This window comes from Phaethon lepturus, unplaced genomic scaffold (genome assembly GCF_000687285.1).
Source record: "Phaethon lepturus isolate BGI_N335 unplaced genomic scaffold, ASM68728v1 scaffold26991, whole genome shotgun sequence".
Classification (NCBI taxonomy): domain Eukaryota; kingdom Metazoa; phylum Chordata; class Aves; order Phaethontiformes; family Phaethontidae; genus Phaethon; species Phaethon lepturus.
In genome coordinates, this window is record NW_010520194.1 from 1 (window position 1) to 18,856 (window position 18,856).

Genomic DNA, 18,856 nt, shown 5'->3' on the forward strand with positions numbered 1-18,856 from the left:
TTTATTATTTCTATATATTGTATATGTGTACACACACACACACACAAAATGCAAGCAGACTACTACTTGTCTTCTAGGAGCTGAAGGATGCTGGAGTTTCTGGGTGTGGGGTTTTTTTTTTGGTTTTTGTTTTGTTTTGTTTTTTTTCAGTGTGAAGAGTGATTTTCCTTTTGCTAGCCCATGGTAGCAGAGTCAAATTATATAGAAGGCCATCTGGGGCTTCACAACTAATTTTCAGCTTTTATAAAAATTTTTACTGTGTCACTTGTATATGTTACAGCTTTGCAACTTCAGCTCCCAAAGTAAAACTATTTTTGTGCTGGCTGTGGTAATTTAAATTACCTCCAGGAGCTTCTAATGACTAACTTGTGTTTATGGTGAAACCTCCCATTTGTCCAAACCCTGGAAGCGCAATCTGTTTGATAACTCTAAATGTATTGATGCTTTTGCATCAATGCTGAGTACACCAGAGCCTAAAGTCAGTTGGTGCCTTCAGGTCTTTCTGTAATAAAGAGAATATGCAGATTTTGCTTACAAATGAGACTCAACAGTACAGTTCAGGTACCTCCTATGTGCTGGCTGAAGGACCAGCTGCTGAGTAAAGCAGATATAAGTAGATCATTTTTAGCTGGATTGGTGTCTCCATCCGCAAATCCTTTCTTGGGTGGGTTGGATAAGAATCTGGTTGGAATGTGTCAGCAAGTCACCCCCTTCTAGATGCATCAGCTGAACACAAGTGCTTCCAGACTGTACCGTGAGCATTTATGGGGCCACAGGCAAGGCAAGTGGGCTGTGGGTAAAGCAGTATTTCCAAAATTACCCAGTTAGAAAGGCTCTTAACTGTTTTGTTGAAGCTGCTGCACAGGAGTCCTTCTGAAATAGGAATGTTTTCCTGGAGCTTCCTGCTTTGCTCTTCTCTGTCATGTTTGGGGAGAGAGCCTAGGAGTTGCCTCCATTTTTCTTATTCCTTTTAGTGAAAGGCTGTGCAGTCTGTTTGACTCTTTGTGCTTTGCTGAGGTGGAGGCCAGATAGTATGTTTGTGGCTATTTGTATGGGCATTTGAGATTTGGAAGGCACCTGCTAATAGGTCATTTCATGTCAGATTGGCTAAATTTCCATTAAGCCAGTTCTTTGTTGCAGCAATGCCTATGGACTATGTATGTTTGAGGATCTCTATTATCTATCTCAGATGGAGAGGGCTTTCCTTCTGTTTGCTGCCTCCTCTTTCCCCACAAGAAAAAATCCAAACACCTGATTTTAGAGAGCTTTTAACCTTCAGATTGGATTAGATGCTTTGCTCTTACTTACATAGACTTTCCAGATATATACAGAGGTTAGAGAGGGGCGTGGGTATGTGATCGTATTTCGAGCTTTCCCTCCTTCCCCTTGTGTTTGATGCTGTTGTTGGAATTCACTCTTCCCTTTTCCTGGGAACTGATGTGAAGGAATTGCTGTCACCCAGAGCAAAGCTCAATCCAGTTGCCTCAAGGCCTTACCTCTCCAAATTAGGACTTTGCCTGACTTCCACAGGTGGCAGTTTGTTTATAAGCTTATGTTACCTGAATCTTCTGGTGTAGGTCTGAAGGGAACAATTCAGGGCAGTGGAAATTTCAACTTGGAGATGCTGGGCTCGGGGGGGAAGGAAAGAATAGGGTTAGCAGTACAGTTAACTCTTCCCCCCCACACCCCCCCCCTCCTTTTTTCCCTGTTTCCTCACCTGCCCAGATGTGTAGTAGGTTAGCAGTACGTGTCTGTTCTTATTCTTATGAAAGTAGACTTTGTTCTCTGAAGACTGCTAATCATGCCCCATGGGGGTGTAATCAGTTATAAGGTATTTAATACAGTGCAGGCGGGAACAGGCCGCCTGGCCGGGCTGGCAGATTGCAACACTACAATTATAAAGGGCCCCTTTCCCCCACTCACCCACCCACCGGTGGCAGGATGAGGGTTGTACCTTGAAACAGTATTAAGTCTATGAAAAATAAAGATGTAGTGGGGGAAGGGAGAGGAGAGGCTGAAGAGCCAGCTCCTATTCCAGGAAACGGGCAGACCTACGTTCTGCGAGAGCTGCAGCCGTTGCAGGTTGCACTGTTGAGACTTGTGGGAGTTTGGGTGCCGTCACCATCGAAGTGGATTGCACAGGGATGGCCTTTGGCAACGTGTAGAGCAGCAGGGGCTTCCGTCCTCTCTGAAATGGGTTTTCTTGTGGTGTCTGGGGTTGGAGAGGTATGGAGTGGTTAGAAGTGGAGAAGCCCTTTCTCCTGCATGCCATGATTTAGACACCTAATCTGTTTGGGTGCTTTTGTAAATCCTGCCAGACTTCTATTTATATCTTTGGATATAAATCTATTGGTAAATCTGGCCTTTCATGCCTCTTTCTTCCAAGTACTGTAGCTACTGCAGGCTTAGAAGAGAATAGGAAGCTTGAGGCCTTGAATTTTAATGGGCATGGGAAGGTCTTCTAGACCTCATCTGGTCTGTTCTTGCTACTTAATACCAGACCATTCCCCTTGGTGAGGGCCTTGAAATGCACATGTGGGGTGTGGAGCAGCTGGGCCAAAGCTTTCTAAACCATCCTTGCTCCAGCAGCTTACTAGATGTATTGGCATGTTTCTGGAGCTTGTGGCTACGCTGACCTTTCCCCTTCCAGGTTCCTCAGAGATTACAGTGTTTCAGCCCTTTGTCAGTGCTCTTTGAATTTGCTGACACTGTTTTGTGCAGTAACAGCACAGGGCTGCTCCATGTCTGTGCTCTTTGCTTCTTGGAAAGTAGAAGGGAATATGTCTTCTACAATATCCACTTGTGTTAAATTGTTTCTATCATTTTTGCCATTTGAAATCACGCTTCTTTCTGACATTCCTGTGCTTTGCTGAAGTTCAGAACCTACTCTGTGAAGCACAGCAGATAGAAGCTCTTTTTTTTTTTGGCAGCTTTTTGGGATATTGGTGTAGATTCAAGTGGGGTATATTCTTGAGAGCATAGAGTCTGTTTGTGATTCTTAAAATAGTGAGGTTCTGAAACAAGAGGTTATGTGATGTCTTGGATTTTTGTATGTCAAGCCTTTTCTCTTGATCATGTAAGTGACCAGGTGTCAGTGCTGTAGGGGGAGAATAATGTACAGTGAAGATCAGATCTGTTTCTGTGGACAGTGTTTACAAAAGGATTTTTGGGTAATGAGGAAGTGCCTGCATCTCAGAGAAGCTGCTTGAGTTAGAGTGGTTCCCTGGGAGTGGAAAAAGGCTTGGATCCTTCCAAGCACCCCCGATGCCCAAAGTCAGGCTCTTACTCAGTTCTGCCGCCTCAGCTCAACAAGGCTCAGTGTTATGTTTGCCCCTTGTCTTACAGGAAAAGTCAGGGAAATTCCCTTCCCAGGCTACTGCACAGAGCTGTTCCTGCCCTGCAACAAGGTTACTTCCCAGCCCTGGTGGCAGCTCTCTTCCCTGTGGCTTGCATGCTCAGTTGATAACTTTCCTGCCTTGCTGTATTTCTCTTGCCCTGTGGCTCAAGACGTTGCCTGGAGAACTTAAGGACTCCCCCACAGATGAGTTTGAGGCTGAAGCTGTTGTTGGGGTCCTGGCAGTGGCAGGGCTGGCATGTGTGGGGAGCGTAATGGGTGTCAGTGTGGTGGGTGTGTGGGCTTGCTGCTTGTTTTCCTTCCCTGCCTGGTGAGGAATGCAATGTGTTTGCCTTCCTTGGCCTGTGGTTGCAGCCACATTCCTGCACTGGGAGTCAGCACGGCGGCGGGCGGCGTGCTGTTCATGCCCCCTGGCTACATGCTTTCAGCTCCACATCAAAGGTGTGTTTAGTGTGTAGCTTGTGCCATTCCTGGCCACACCTGGTGGCCTGCAGGCATGCAGGAGGTGGAGTCTGGCTGCGTTTGCAGATGGCATTCAGGGTTCAGACTTCTTGCTTGTGGAAAGGCTGGAGCTGAGTCCATGCTAAACAACCCCAGGAATGCAGCGGGAGAGCTGAGCGGCACAGTCACTCCAGGGGCATGTCCTAGCAGCAATGTTTCCTTTATAGCTGCAGCAAAATAACTCATGCCTGCTCCTCCAAAGGAACTGGCTGTTTGCTTGGGTGTGTTGTAGGGTTTAATTTACACCCAATAAGGCCAACTAAGGTTGGCTTGTCCCCCCTGCAGCCTGTGTGCTCTTGGCAATCAGTAGATGATTGAGTGGCTTGTGCCATCAAGCTCTGCTCAGTACAAGCTATGCATGAGATGTCTGCCTGGAGATGGAATGGTGCTGGGATTTTACCTGGGCAGGAGTCTTTCCTCCAGTCGGTGGGTAAATGTTCTTACACATGTGCGCTGCAGCTGAACTGCTCCAGTTTATTCTGGAAAATTTTCCTTTTTCTGTCTGGTACCTTAAGAGATGAGAACTGGAAGGTTGGTGAGGGATGGCAGATCAGGATGCAGATGCATTATTTTGGGATCCTTGAGATGATGTCTGCGAGAAGTGGTCGCTGGTTTTCTATGCCCCTATCATGCAAGCCATCCTTGTCCTCTTTATGTAAGTCTTTCATTTGCCTGGCACAGAGGAACGTGGTCCCTTTTGGCAGCGTCAGTATGGGCAGCCCATGGGCAAGGCTTGTGGAAAGAACAGCAGAGCATCTTCTGTGTCCTGGGTAAGCCCTGGGCTATTCACTTCGTTATGCAGTTTGCTTTGATCTTTGGGACTTGCAGTTTCCCTTCTGGCAATTTCTAGCAGCCCGAAATTCTGTGACCTGCCAGTCATTTCCATATTAAAGTGAAAGGGAGGTCTGCAGAAGACCTCCCTACTGCCGTTCTTAGTAGCAGGCATGAATCCCAGAAGTGCTGTGGCTTTATAGCATAGTTTTTGCTTTTTAGGTGTTGCCACAGTGTCTAGGTCAGTTGCTGCAGAGCTAATGTTACCAGACTGGTCCATGCAGCCTTCTCTTTGGGAAGCATATATCACTTTTCAAAGCAGGATCTCAATGATGGGTGATTAGAGGAATGTTACTTGTTGCAAAAGACTCTTACCATTATTATTATGGAAATTATTGGCATTGGTGTCTCTTCTATCTTGATTTCATGTAAACTGTGCATTTTATTTCAAACTAGTTGCCACTGACTCTGTACATGACTTTTAGGGCTTGGGTGTTGGTGAGAAAGTGTGTTTCCTGAATCTTCATTTTCCTTCCTCTGTTCTGCAGTGCCAAACTGAACAATATGCCCTGTGGCAAAATGAGGTGTAGCAAAATATGTCTAAAAATGGGTTATATGGAATGTTACTGATAGAACACTTAAGTGTGTGTAATCACTGGGCGTTTCAGCTTTGTTGTGTGATGTAGTCTATGGCTGCAAAAATGCAGGTCTTGTTTAGGACTCAATACTGCTTCTGCTGTCATTTTCCAATTGCTAGGATGGGAGTAAGGGAGCCGGGATGAAACGGATGCGATATTGGCTAAGGAGGAAGGAGGGATGATTCTTGGCCTTTTTCTTTCCTGTTAGTGAGTTTTAATACGTTGTGGAGAGAAAGTTGACTAGTTCCTTGTTTTGGTTTCCCTGCTGGCCTTCAGGACTGTCTAGGAATCTAGATCTTTGTGCTTCTGTGTCCAGTCCCAAACACCTCTGCTGGGGAGGTGTGCTCCTCTGGCTAGATCAGTAAGCCTCACCAAATAGCTAGATCTCCCCCTGGTGGGACAGCGAGCAGAAAGCAGGGCTATGGATGGACAATAAAATTGAGAATTGGTTTGATCCTTGAGCTGGTAGCACATGTGGTGTTTCTCCAGCTGAGACATTCCTTAGTCCAGAGTCACAGGCCCTGTAGAGCTGAGCTCATGTAGCTGCATGAAGCTGAAGACGTGAGAAAACAGCTTGCTGTTGGCACTGGACAAACACCTTATCTTTGCAACATCTGCCTGGCTATACACTGGCATTCGTCCATGGTCTTTGCCCTTAGATGAGTGGTGAGCTGCTAGCTCTTTCAGCAGTTTAGTCTGACACTTGACAAAAAAAAGGATGCCTGGAAAGTGATGGCTTGCTTTCTTTAGGGTATCTGGGGCTGATCATCCTCTGCTTTCAATTAGAGCTCCTTTGAGGACAGGTGACTTCACTTGCAGCTCGACTATCTCTCATTCTCAGCTTGCTCTCAGAAGAGCTGCGTAGAGCTTACTTACAGGGGGGTCTACAGGGAGGAGCCCTGTGAAGGTGAAGAGCTGGTCTTCACTGCTAAAAAGGAGATGTTTTTCCTTAACCTCAAAATGATTAACGGGCTTATTCTATCCCCTAGGATAACAGTGGTAAAGACCAGTCATTTCAGTTTTACAAGAGCAATGCCAGGCAGGGGATGTAGTGCTAGTCTGGACAAGCTGACCTTGTGGTAAAACTAAAGTGCTGGGCCTTCACTGCATTTGCCCCTTGGGACAATTTATGCTTATTGTTAGCTCCAGCTGAAGAACAACACTGACGCTAGCAATGACAGATGTGGAAGGAGATGGTTGATGAGAGCTCTGACTCTGTCCTGAGGAGGGGTTGTGTCTGAGGGAAGAGCTGAAGCAACCCTGCTTGGTCTCAGGTGGGATGTCTGTGGTTATCCCCCAAGGGAAGAAGGTGAACCTAGGAGGTACAATACAGCATAAACAGAAGAACAAGCAGTGCAACTTGTGACTACTGGTGACCCACAGCCTCCTCATACACAGACTGTAGAGCAGGGGGTGGAGGCGTGGGTCCCTTCTGCTATGGTTAGGATCCTGCTGCTAAAAGGACTGACTGGAGCCCAGGTGAATAGGGAGAGAAGAGACATAGCCAGTTGCGTGATTTATACAGGTCACCAATGAAAGATGAGTGGGTGGATCTGTTTGTTTTTCCTAAGCTGGATTAAACAGTGTTGTACTTCTGTGACTGAACTCTCAGAATAAAATCTCTCAGCAGCTCAGTGGTGCTGAAGACTAAGAGAATCATTAAAAAAAAAAAAAGCTTAAAAACGCAACAACAACAAAAAACCCCAAACAAATGAGGCAAACTGAGGTAGATTAACTACAGGGCCACACCACAAAAAATAGAGCGAGGATGCTCCAAGGTTACATTCTGCTTCAGGAGCCATGCTGCTCTATTGTTTACAGAGTTGAGACAAGTTTTGTGCCTGTTCCTGCCCTTGGCTCAGGCTCTGAATCTGCTAGGCCCAAAGCATGTTTTTGAAAGCTGTCTTCTCTCCTTGTTTTGCCTTTATGGCCTGTTGAGACGACTACTGCCAGTGTGTAGGTGTGGGTGCTCTAACACTCTACATCACACCTGGATGCAGAGGCTGAGTGGAAGTCGATGGGGAATACTTGATGTGGTCTCCAGAGTAGGCAATGGCTGTGACTTGGGTTAAGTGGGAGGCATCTGTGTCTGGTAGGAATCCTGCTTTGCAAAGGAAAAAAAAAAAAAAAAAACAAACCTGTGGGAAGGGAAAGTGGCAGGATGTGATCAGCTTTGGGAAAAAACTGTGAACCTCTTTTCTCCCTTTGGCTGGATAGGTTTATTCCCCTAACACCAATTCTGTTTCTGTCAGTGCTACACTGCTTTTCTCTGCCAGCTTATAACGAGCTATTGCTCATTTTAGGTGAAGCGAGGATCAGGCGGCTTGGTTGAAGAGTGACCCACTGCTATCCTCACACAGTGCTGGAGTCTGTAATTTTACTTCATTATATTGACTGCTGTCTGTATTCAGTGCCGTAGAGATCATAAAATATTTCTGTGCTAGAAGATCTTCTCAGATGAATAGCAGAGAGGATGGCTCAAGTTTCCATGGCAATGCTTCTGAATGTGCTTCTGTCACCAAAGAAAGGGGAACTTTCAGTTGATTAAGGTTTGACGGTTTTGTCTGAGAAAGGGGATGGTGGTGAGACTGCATGTTAGTTGTTTGCCTGCCTTTGGGTAATGTCTCTGACTGGTACAATATATATAATTTGGAGATAGAGGAAGCTGACATTTGGCTAATGGCGGAGATGGACCGTGTCGTGCAAACTACAGCTGGACTCCTGGACATGCTTAACTGTTCAACTACAGATGCAGCTGCACAATCACCCAACAGTTAAGCTTGTACCATTCTCTGCCTCTCACATCTGACCATCTGCTAGGGAAAAGCTAATTAAACCAAAACGATTCTTGCTGGGATTAAACCCCAGCAGCAGAGAGAATTGAGTATAGTATGAATATTGTTCTCCTACTGCTGGATCAGTGTTGCTGCTTTATTTGTACTTGTAAAGAATTGCAGGCTATTCAACCCAATTGCTGTCAGGTAGGTGTTTAGCTCATGCACATTTTCCTTCTCTTTTCTATCCCAGATCACTCCTATTTTAGGTGCAAGAAGTAAGGCTGTGTCTTGCGGAATTTTCTGACAGTTCCTTTCATATAAAGCTGCGGATACTTTTCTTTCACCTGAATTTCATGCAAAAACAGTGCACAGAGCTGTTTTTGCTCCTATTGCCACAATTTCTTTACTATGGAATGGAAATTGTTCCTGCATGTATGTCTGTCTGGTGAGCATGAATCCTAGAGTTGGTGTGGGGCCACATAACCTTGTAATAGCTAGAAGCTACCAATGTGAATTTGAGACTCAAGACCAAACAGTTTATTGCGAAAATGTGCCTGCAGCCCTTTGAGAGTTGAAATATAAATCTTGTAAAATAGAAAATGTGGAAGTGTGGTTCCCTTAGCAACTGAACTCTTGTGTGTAACTACAGTCCATGTTGCCATGGATCAGGCCTTCAAAATAGCTCTTTCCAAAAAAATAATAAATTAAATGGACTTACAACTCTGATTTTGCATCTGCTTCTGGTATTCAGCAGAAGTGACAGCTCACCACATTGTTCAGAGTCGTGGCACAATTTTGTTTCTGAAAGCCGGTAAGGGGTTTAGTTCTCTGCAAGGGGCTCTGAGAGGATTCTTGCTATTTTCTTTCTGTTGCTGAACATGGAAAACTTCTTGCACTAGAGACAAAGTTAGTTCTGTATATGGTAGCTCAGAGACAGCAGTAGAAGGTGGCAGTGAGGAAAGGGTGATGGTTGTGTTGTGTTGCTGGGGTACATGTGGGGAAGGTTGGTGTGAGCTCGAAGAGACCTGATTGAAGCAGCAGGTAGAGATGAGAATACCAAAAGAATCAAGATAAATTAAGCCTTGATACTCAGGAGGAACAGTTCAGATTATTTTGAATGAGGAATGGAAAAAAGCCAGTTAATTTTGGAATTGCTGGAATTTAATTTTGACAAATATGTTTCAAGGGGAGAATGCTGTGGGAACTGGGGAGATGGTTTTAGAGTGTGGATTTGTAACATGTTAGGTCTTTGACCTCAGGCTTGTTTTGTGTATGTGCTTACCCCACAGTTAGCAAGAGAACTTCATGTTCTGGTGGAAGAGGGGCAGTAGTAAGACCATGCCTAGGGGCAGTTAGATAACGTGCTCTAACTCCACACTCCAGTTTGCTCAGATAAGCTGTTGGTGAGCCATACCCTTAGGAATGAAAGAGTGGGGAACATTGCCTTCCCGCTGTCTGGACTGCTCCAGGTATGTTGGACATCAGCAAGCAAAAGCTGCGTGGGTGTATGGAAAGCAGTGCAAGTATTTGTGATCACCCTTCCCATCTTGCTTGGAGAGAGTAGAGAAAATACGCCATGCCAATCTGAGCATTATGATAATGTTTAGTTGGCATAAGAGTAGTAAAACTTTCAATTCATATAAATGTCAATACCTTTAATACCTTAATACACCCTGTGTAGTGTGGTGGTGTGGTTAGCTTATATTGATTCCAAGATTGATGCACCACTCTGGGTTTTCTGGAAGAAAAAAATCAAACACAAAAACCAGCTTTGGAAGCAGAAAAGGGGAAAAAAAAGGGTTAACTTCAATATTGGTAAGGATTTTGCCATTGCAGGGAAGTTGTACTGATTTAACTTAATCAGATTAGAAACAGCTGTGATTATATTAGTGCAGCATTCTTGTATAGGCATCCTTAATTTAGTTTGTGTCTTGTATCTACCTATTTAACTTAAGTTGATTCAACACAAAGTGCTCTTAAACTGAATTAAGAACATTTACCCGGGAGGGTTATACTGCTTTACGTTATTTTCTAAGTCAATTTAATTTAGTACAGTGTATATGTAGACAAGACCTTGGGGAAAAAGCTGATCCTTTTTATTACTTGCTGAACAGTATGTCATGTTTAGCTGCAGCCATGTGATCATGGAATGAAAGAGCCTGTTGTAGTGCATGTTGGTGGAGGATGGGCGAACTGATCATTGCAAGCCTTTGTACAACTTGGTCATTCTTAGTCATAGTGTTCAATTAAAGTAGATTACTCCTCCTTATAAATCAGGCTTTTTCTTGTCTAATGCAGGTGTGAGACCCCTGAAATGTTATCTTAAGGTTCCTCCTCAGCCTGCCAATAAAAACATGTGCATGACCTGGTTAGCATGCTGTGTATGCAGCAAAAGCAACATCTCAAAACCTTCACTAATGTTTCAAAAGATTCAGATGGCTGAGCAGGTTTGAGCTGGACTTTTCTACAGCCCCCAGTATGTGCCTCAGTATGTATGTTGACTTCTGCACATACAAAACTCATGAACAAGGAAGAAGTTACTATGTAAGTACTGCAGATGCCAGTTCTTTTTCTTGTTGAAAAGGATAAATCTCGTCAATACATCTTGTGTTTTCTGCTTGAGGGTGAAGGCTCTATGGGAACAGAACTGGCATGTGAATTACTCCGCAAGCGCCGTTGGAATGATAGAATTTCAGAATAAACTGAGTTGCTGTAAACAGCCGTTTCAGTTCTTGAAATTTGCTTTTGCCAGCACCTGCAAGCATCAAGGCTGGACTTAATGCCTCCTCAAATTGCAGATGCTCTGTGGGTTGGGTCACTACAACAACGTGTCCATCTGTCCTCTGTAAATAATGCAAATAGTGTGCTCTGCTCTATTGTTTGGCTGTGTAGATACTGCATAGTGTGTTAGCCATCTGTGCATCACTACGACTCATAGAGGGGATGTTTAGGAGAGCATATTGAGGCAAGTATATAGGTTGCAGTAATGGAGCATTCTCTAGCATTGCTATAGTCTCTGCTGGAGGGACAGCTCAGTGACATTTGGTCCCTGGCACTGAGGACCTGGAGACTGTAGTTTTCCCAGAACTTCTGAAACCAAAGGCTGAAACAAGAGGACTGCTGATAGTAATTGTTAGGGGTTGTATGAGACTTAAGGAATACTTACAGGGGCTGAGAGTCCACTTCACAGTGGCTGAAGAATTTAATCTGTTCTTAGCTTGGTCCTAATTAAATGCCTTTTGATTTTATGCACTAGGAAGGTAATGTATGTTTTTTTCTCCTTTTCTTCCCCTCCTACACAACGCAGGAGCTGACAGAGTTCTGGCAAGGGAATTCCTACGTGTTGATTTTCTACAGAAATATTTACCCGCTCCCTCCTTCACTTCTCTTCAAATGTTTGCTTGCTGTAGCCATTCCCTAGCTTGTGTTTGAGAAAGTTTAAGGCCATGGCTCCCAAATTTTCCTCATGTGATCTACCAGCTTTTTGCCAGATACATGTTGTTAGAGTATCTAGCAGGGCCCAGGCAGTTATTTTCAGGACTTTTGACAGTTCTCTAATCTCTGTGAGTTGCTTTCTAATGGCCTGGTATACATCTCTTTAAATATCTGAGAAACATGTTCCAAAAGTCTTCCTATGGAAAATCTTAAAAGAACACAGGTAAGAAGACAGAGTTGGGAAGGACATGAAGCCCATGGTGCAAAGATGAAGAGGCTCTGGAAGTTTGCAGCCTAAACCACCTTGTGAGAGTTGAAAGGATCACTGAACAAACTAAAGAGATCAAGCTAACAGAATCACTGAACAAACTAAACAGGCTTGTGGTGTGTCAGCGTTTCTCCATGAGAAGCTGTCATTAGCCTCCGATGTAGCTGTCGGTGCTAAAGGTAACTTGGTAAATGACTTTTTGCTGAGCTGGTTCTTGTGCAATTTCAGATGTAGCCATTAAAGGTGATTCTATGCTTTTATATGCATTAGAAAGCTAGCATTCATTTCCTGGTCAAAATCTCCCCTGGGTATTTTTATTCTCCATTAACATTCCTTCTGGGGATTGGATTCGGGTCCTTTGCTTCCTGTCCTGTTCCTGTTCAGATGTTAATCAGCTGTTGCTTTCTATTCCAGTTAAGTGTTAGTGATGTTAGTGTTTCTTGAGCAATGCTGATCTGTCCTGGCTTTTATAAAAGGGTTTGGGAAGCTAAGCTCCTCTTTGCTTTGTTAAGAGAGTAAATAATAAAAATGCATACTTAAGGATATGGAGTGCAACTGACTTAGGGGGACTGGGATCTTTGTATTGTGGAAGGAGGGAGTGGGAGTGTAAGGAAAGTGCTATTCTGATTATTTTTAAGAGACTTCCACAGGTTGCAGTGGATGTGACAGACACATGATATGTCCAGTTCAAGAAGAACTATGTAAGACTGTAGAATCTAGGGATTTCATTTTCTTTGGAAATATGTTAGGTGATAAGTACGGCTTGTTACATGGCCTGTTGTTCAACAGCTAGCCTGATCCCTTTTTCTTGATAGCTCTTGGAATTGTTCCCATGCAGGGAACAGAGGTTTCTGCCTAACAGTCAAGGTTAATTGGTATGGAAAACTGAAACTCTATTTTAATCCAAGAGTCACTATAATGCTATTACTTAGATCCGAATCGTGAGCATTAATGTACAAGCAGAACGAGATGCGAGTTTGTGCACTGGGAGCTGTCATCCTTTTATTTTAAAATGAGCTTCAAGGTAGCCAGCAGCAGAATGGACCTGAATGTATTTTTAATCAAGGTGCTGTCTCTGAATTAAAAGACTCTCTCATTAAATGTTAAAGGATCCTTTAATAACCTTGCAGTCCTTTTTCATTGTGCTTGGCACCAGCAGTCTAGAGGTGCTGCTTTTAACTTTACCCAGCTTGTTCTTCTGTCCTGGACAAGACCTCTTGATGCAGTTGTTACTGCATCATCCATCTCGCTGATTAGTTGTCTTGGTCGGGCTTACTGCAGCAGCTTCTCATGTAGGTCTGGCTTGAGACACGTGGAGGCTAAGGTTGCATCTGTCCATAAGCACAGGAAGGCAACTGGACAAGTCTGTCTTGCTTTTGCTTCTCAGGATACTCGTGAAGAGACATTGCCTCCTAAAGCAGGATGTGCCAATGTCCTGTATTGAGTATGCATTCAGAGTATAGGCTGGACCAAAGACAGTGAAAATTCTCATTTAGCTGTGCCGCCACATCAGATGCGTGGCACAGGACATTAGCAGCATTTTTTTTACATGTGGGTATTGTATTTGGAGGTTTTTTTGAGTACTCTGACTTGGTGATAGCCAATGAATGTTTCTGCAGTGTTGCATTAGAAACAAATGTGTCTGTGATTGTGTTACGGAGTGTATTTTCTCTGTCATACAAGTTTATCTTTTGGAATAAGGAGCAAGCTTAAAGGAATGCTGCTTTTAGAAGGAAAAGACTGGAAAGATAACACAATGCCTGAAATAAGAAACTTTCTCTGCAACATAATCACTATATTTCTGTTGAGGAAGGGAGACTGCTGAGCCTGAACACTGGTAAGCTGGCTGTTTCCTAGGGTCAGAAAAAGCAACACAAGGGAAGGTGATAATGAGGAAAACCCTGCAAGTCCTCTGCCTCTTTGCAGAGAATGTTCAGCTACAGCAAGCAGGCAGAAACTGTGTGTATCCTAGAACCAAACCTAATACTTTTAGCTGCCTCAGGCCTCAAGGGATTTGCCAAGTATCAGGAAGACAGTAAGTGTCTACAGATGTCACTACTTTTCCTTTAGTGCTTTCCTCTTTTGTCTCAAAGGGTTCCTATTTGGACCTTTTTTTTGTATGTTATGGTCCCCTTCCTTGTTACTGGAGACAAAATAGTGCTAACAGAATGGGTGGTGGTAGTTCTGTGGGCCCTGCACAGAATAGTCTAAGCAATTCTGTGCTAGATCACATCTGTTCCTGGTGTGTGGTAAATGGTTTGCCTTTCCCAGATCACACAGGGAACATGTCTCCCCTGCAAGTGGGGAGGGTGGATTTTACACCAAGAGATGCTCTCTGGCAAAAACAAGTAGAGTCAAGCTTGTATACTGCCTGTGCAGCTGCACTAAGGCACTGTCACTGCACTCCCTCACTGTGAAGAGGAAAGAGGTTGTATGTGTTTTGTCTTTGTGGGATATGGAGGAATCCTCAGCTCTTTGCATTAACAAGGCAAATTGTTAGGTTTCCACTGCAGTTTTCTGACCCTTTGTGTGTTCATATCTGTTTGCCTGGAAGATGTGGCTATTGCTGATGCTGATCAGGGTGAGCCCAAGCCTTGTAGCCCCAATGAGCCATTCTACTGAAGCTGTAACTGTCAGTGAGCTTAGAAATAAAACTGAAACTACAGTGGGTAGTAGCTAGAAGACAGTAGAATTGGAGCTACTCCTACTGCATACAGTAGCCTGCTAGGAAGAGGACTGTGAATGTTAAGGAACGTTACTGATGAGAGATGGAAAGGGTAGGTAAAAGGGACCAGAAGGTTAAGTTTCCTCTTGTATTACAGTGCTAATTAGAATAGCTGAAGAGCTGCTTCCTGCTGTAGCTACAGGCTAAAGCTGAGCTTCTACAGAGTAGTCAGAATGTGAATGAGCAAGTTCCTTCAGAGAGAGACTTGGGGATAGTGTGGTAAGCAGAATTAGTGCCACCTTCTATTTCTGGATGTTACCGATACCTATTTCTGCTTTGGAGCACGAGGTCTATTTATTCTGCAGAGAGTATCGGCTGCTCTCTGAGCAGAGGTGTGGAGAATTGAGCCACCTTGGATTCTCTGTCTGTGGTAGCAAAGGATGCCCAGGTATTGTAGGCAGGGAGGGCTTAACTGTGCTTTTCAGTGCAGGGAGGTCTGCAGAACAAATTAGGTGCTGTGGCAGGGTGGTTGGAGCAGAATGACTGACTGGATACCTGGTGTTGGACAGGAATGCAGGTGGGGAAGCAGTGATCCCTGGAGCCATCTAGAAGAAAACAGCTGCCTTTCAGAGGTCAGTTACTGGTCTGCACAGGCATCCTGGTCAGTGGAGACATTGTTAAAAGACCTTCCTTTTCTCGGACACAGTGAAGACAAGGAGCTTATTTCAGTGGAGGATCCTGGCATTAGATAGTAGTCTGATGTTGCAGCCTCCTGCACTCCTGCCCTGGCACCTGGCTGCGGGTTGCTTTGCGCGTGCCTAGCTGTTTCCATGTGTTGTGCTGATAGGTGACTGACACCAGGTTTCCTTTCTCATGTTTCAGGAGCTGTTGGCCAGATGCTGCTGGATGCTGTCAGGGGAAAGCTGATTCGGAGACAAGCGGCCAGAAATGTTTGGACACGTCGTCATTTTGCATCTGTAAGTCCTTGTTTGAGGGAAAGTTGCCTGGAGGCACTGCGAGTATTTAAGTGTCTCTGGAAATTCTCAGGTCATGAGGGTAGGTTTCAAATCCCGGTATCTTTTCCTGGTAGGTGGGGATGAGATGGCATGTAGCGTAGCTGCTGGCTCTGAGGTAGGAAGCAGGACAGTCCTGTTTGAGCCTGAGGAACTGTGTGCTGAGAGACAGGAAGGCCTTTGGCATGTTCATTCTGAGCACCTGTGCAATGGAAACATGTGTGGACCCACGGGTGCAGCTGTTCCTGGAAGCTTCTGCTTGTCTGCCAGCCCATGTGGCTGGTGGTTTTGCCATGGTGCTGAACCAGCTCCTGCTGGGAGTTGGTGGAAAAGCAGATTCAAACTATGCTGGCCTGGTCCTTCCTGGAGGTGCATGTTCTCACTCTCCCTCTCTCTCTCTCTCTTTCTCCCCTGTACTTTACAGCTTTGCCCTGCAGAGCAGTTATGCTGTTGTGAAGCTGTTTTTTTCCTGTGCTAGTCAAGACCCGACTATAGTATTGTAGTAAGGAAAGGGGCCAGACAACTTGTTGGGGCAGGGCCAGCACTAGGGCACCTCTTCAATTTGTTTTGGCAAAGCTTGAGTTTGCGTGGTCTTGGTTGCCTGCCTGTTCCATTCATCTTCAATCTGTCTCTCCCTGTGTGTAGAACTGCTCCACACCCTGTGCTCCTATCCCGCCTCCCAGGGCTTGGTGCCATTGACAGGGGAAACACAGCACAGCAGCAGAAGTGCATCAGGGAAGGGAAGGCTCCATTGCAGTCTCTGTTGTGCCAGTGGCAGAGTGATGGCCACAGAGCTATGCTCTTACAGCTGGCTCCAAGATAAACCAATTCTCTTCTTGTAGTGATGGGTACCCTGGGCTTTGAACAGAGAGGAAGGTTGTTTCTGAACTTCTGTTGTATCCCTGATTAGCTGGACACTATTTTACAGAAGCCTGTTAGCAGCTAGGTAGAGTATGGCATGCTGCTTGCTGGAAGTCAGAGAGTAGCATGCCTTCCTGTCTTGTGGAGGTGTGAGTTATCGCAGCTGTAGGCACAAGGACGTAATGTTTTGGCTCAAACAAGAGTCTGATAATTGCCAGCTCATTTGTAGATGAGAAGCACTGACTTAAAAGTACGAGTGAGGTAATTGTTAGCATTACCAAACTTCTGTACCGAAGGCTTCACAGTTAGCATCCCTCTGCAGTAGTGGGGAAAATTAGCTGGGAGGATCCCATTTCACAGGAGGTTTGTTTAGTCCTTCCTGGAACCAAGGTTCGCTTGAAGCTATTGCTTCATGAATTTTGAGTTTGTGTGGTCCCAGTTGCCTGAGTGCCTTGGAAATGTCCTTGCCAGGTGCCTTTCCAGTTCTTGCTGGACTATGTGGCCAAACTATCCTAAGATAATTTCATTTACTTTCAGAAGATCCAATGTGGGTTAGGGCAGGTACCTGGAGTGAGATGACCATCCAGTTGTCCTTGGTTATAAACATTCCCTATTCCTTACATACTTATGGGGTGAGATTTCCAAGTGGCTGTTTTGATGGATGCTAAGCTATTTATTTCTCCTCTTCAGAGCATCTGAGTGAGTGTCCCTGCTTCATGAGGCTTCAAATTTGAGCCCAGGCTGGTAAGTGCTCAGGTCCTTGTGGGCTAGAGAAATTATTGTGATTTCGGCTTGGGATAGCTCCATGTGCATCTTCTCTCCTTAGCCTGGCAGGAATTGACAGAAAAGTCCCCTTTGGTGGGGGGGTGTTGACAAACCTGCTTCTGGTCAGGATTTCAGCATTCCTCTTTGAAGAAGAGAAATGTCTTCCCAGCAAGTCAGACCCATCTGTTTTGCTTGGGGATGCAGTGGAATGTGAATTTGGTATGCTGGATGTGATTTTTCTGAAGTATTAGAGAATTCTTCGCCTACTTGAGCCTTTTTAGGAGAAGGGAGCTTGAGGGAATGACTGCAGCAAGGGGGATTTTCCAGCATTCTGATGATGGAGATTTACAGGTTAGTTCTAGGAAATTGTTCATGTCTGTAGAAAGGCACGAGAAACTTTTGTGAGCTTGTGTTTTTAGCAGAGTGGAAGACAGCTTGCAAATGTTTCTGTGAATTGTAAAGCCTGTTGTGGCTTGAAGCCACTCTGTGCTTGGTGCAGACACCTCATACTTGCCAGTCTAAGCATCAAGAAGATGCAGCTAGGCAAGAGTGGATAAGAATTGGAGAGAATTCTTGGGGCTCCATTTAGACACTTAACATGTAAAACTCCACTGGCCAAAACACAAAGCAAGTGAAGTCTGCTAGGTCACTGGCCCAGTTGTATCCATTGCCTGCCTTGAAGATATGTGAATGGGAGTAAAATGTCCCTACCTGTACAAGAGGGGAGAGGGTGACCTGAGTTGAGGCAGGTCCTGCACTTTGAGCTGCTGCAGGTCAGGTGCTGAGGATTGCAGAGATGCTAGGCTTGATCAGTGTTAGGCTCCAGCAAGGGAAAGGGGAGTGAGAAGTTGGCACTTACCCCAAATATAGGGGAACAATGAAAGATGCATGTGTTGTCATCAGGGAAAGTCTGGTATTGGGCTCTGCAGGGACTGGTTGGCATCTCTGAGACTTCTTGTCTTGTGTACAACAGGGTGGTTGAAATCCTGGCTGCTTCAGGGGACGTCTTCCTGCCCTCTACTGCAGTCCTAAAGTGGTGGAAAGGAAAGAGATTCTTCCATGTGTACAAGATAGCTGCTTTCCTTCTACCCCGTTTTTTGTTCTTGTACTGCTGCTGCTCCTGCAGCAGGAAGAATCCTGCCCAGCATGGCTGGGGTAAAGGGACTAATCTAGCCTTTCTGCTAGTGGTACTGCTACATGTTGCAAAATCTTGCCTTGGGTACCAACATCACTGGCATTGCTTCCTAATTTGATGCCCCCTGTGACTTGGGGGTGGTCTGTCTTTTCTGACAGACTGAGCAGTTGTAATGGTATGATACCTCCTTCTGACAAGCATCCTGTGGTCTTCTCCATTGGGGTTCCAGTGTAAGCCAAAAACTTATGGGTTTGGGCTCTTTAATGGCTGGAGTCTCCTCCCACATAGTCCCTGCTGACAGTGATAGCATATGATCAATAACTCCTGCTCCAACTGTCACTGCTGCCTGTAAGGCTTGCAGTTTCCATATTGGAAAAGGCCTTTCCTAAAGAGCCTAATCAATATGCTGTTGTGAGGTCTGTTCTCAGTTGCTATATATAATCTGGACACACACAAACTACGTGAGTGAGCGTGTGTGGCGGGGGGAGAGGATGTGCCAGCCCTCTGCTCTCACTGGCTGGGAGAAGGACACAGCTACCTTTTACTTTGCTCCCTCTCCTGCAGCTGCTGCTCAAGGCTTGTGGCCACATCCTGTCCCTGCTCTGTTAGCACTCTGCATGGGGACCTGCTCTGGGACTCCAGGGGAGCCAGACTCTTGGTGGGTGACTTCTA

At 45.1% G+C, this 18,856-nt stretch overlaps 1 protein-coding gene across 1 annotated transcript in view; it reads left to right on the forward strand.

Annotated features, from left to right (window-relative positions):
- Positions 1-15,289: 15,289 nt before the first annotated feature.
- Positions 15,290-18,856, forward strand: part of TJAP1 (tight junction associated protein 1 (peripheral)) — a 14,620-nt gene continuing 11,053 nt past the window's right edge. Inside the window, exons 1-2 of the mRNA XM_010297321.1 lie at positions 15,290-15,387; positions 16,975-17,028. The gene's annotated coding sequence lies outside the window, so the exon portion shown is untranslated. The remainder of the gene's footprint in view (positions 15,388-16,974; positions 17,029-18,856) is intronic.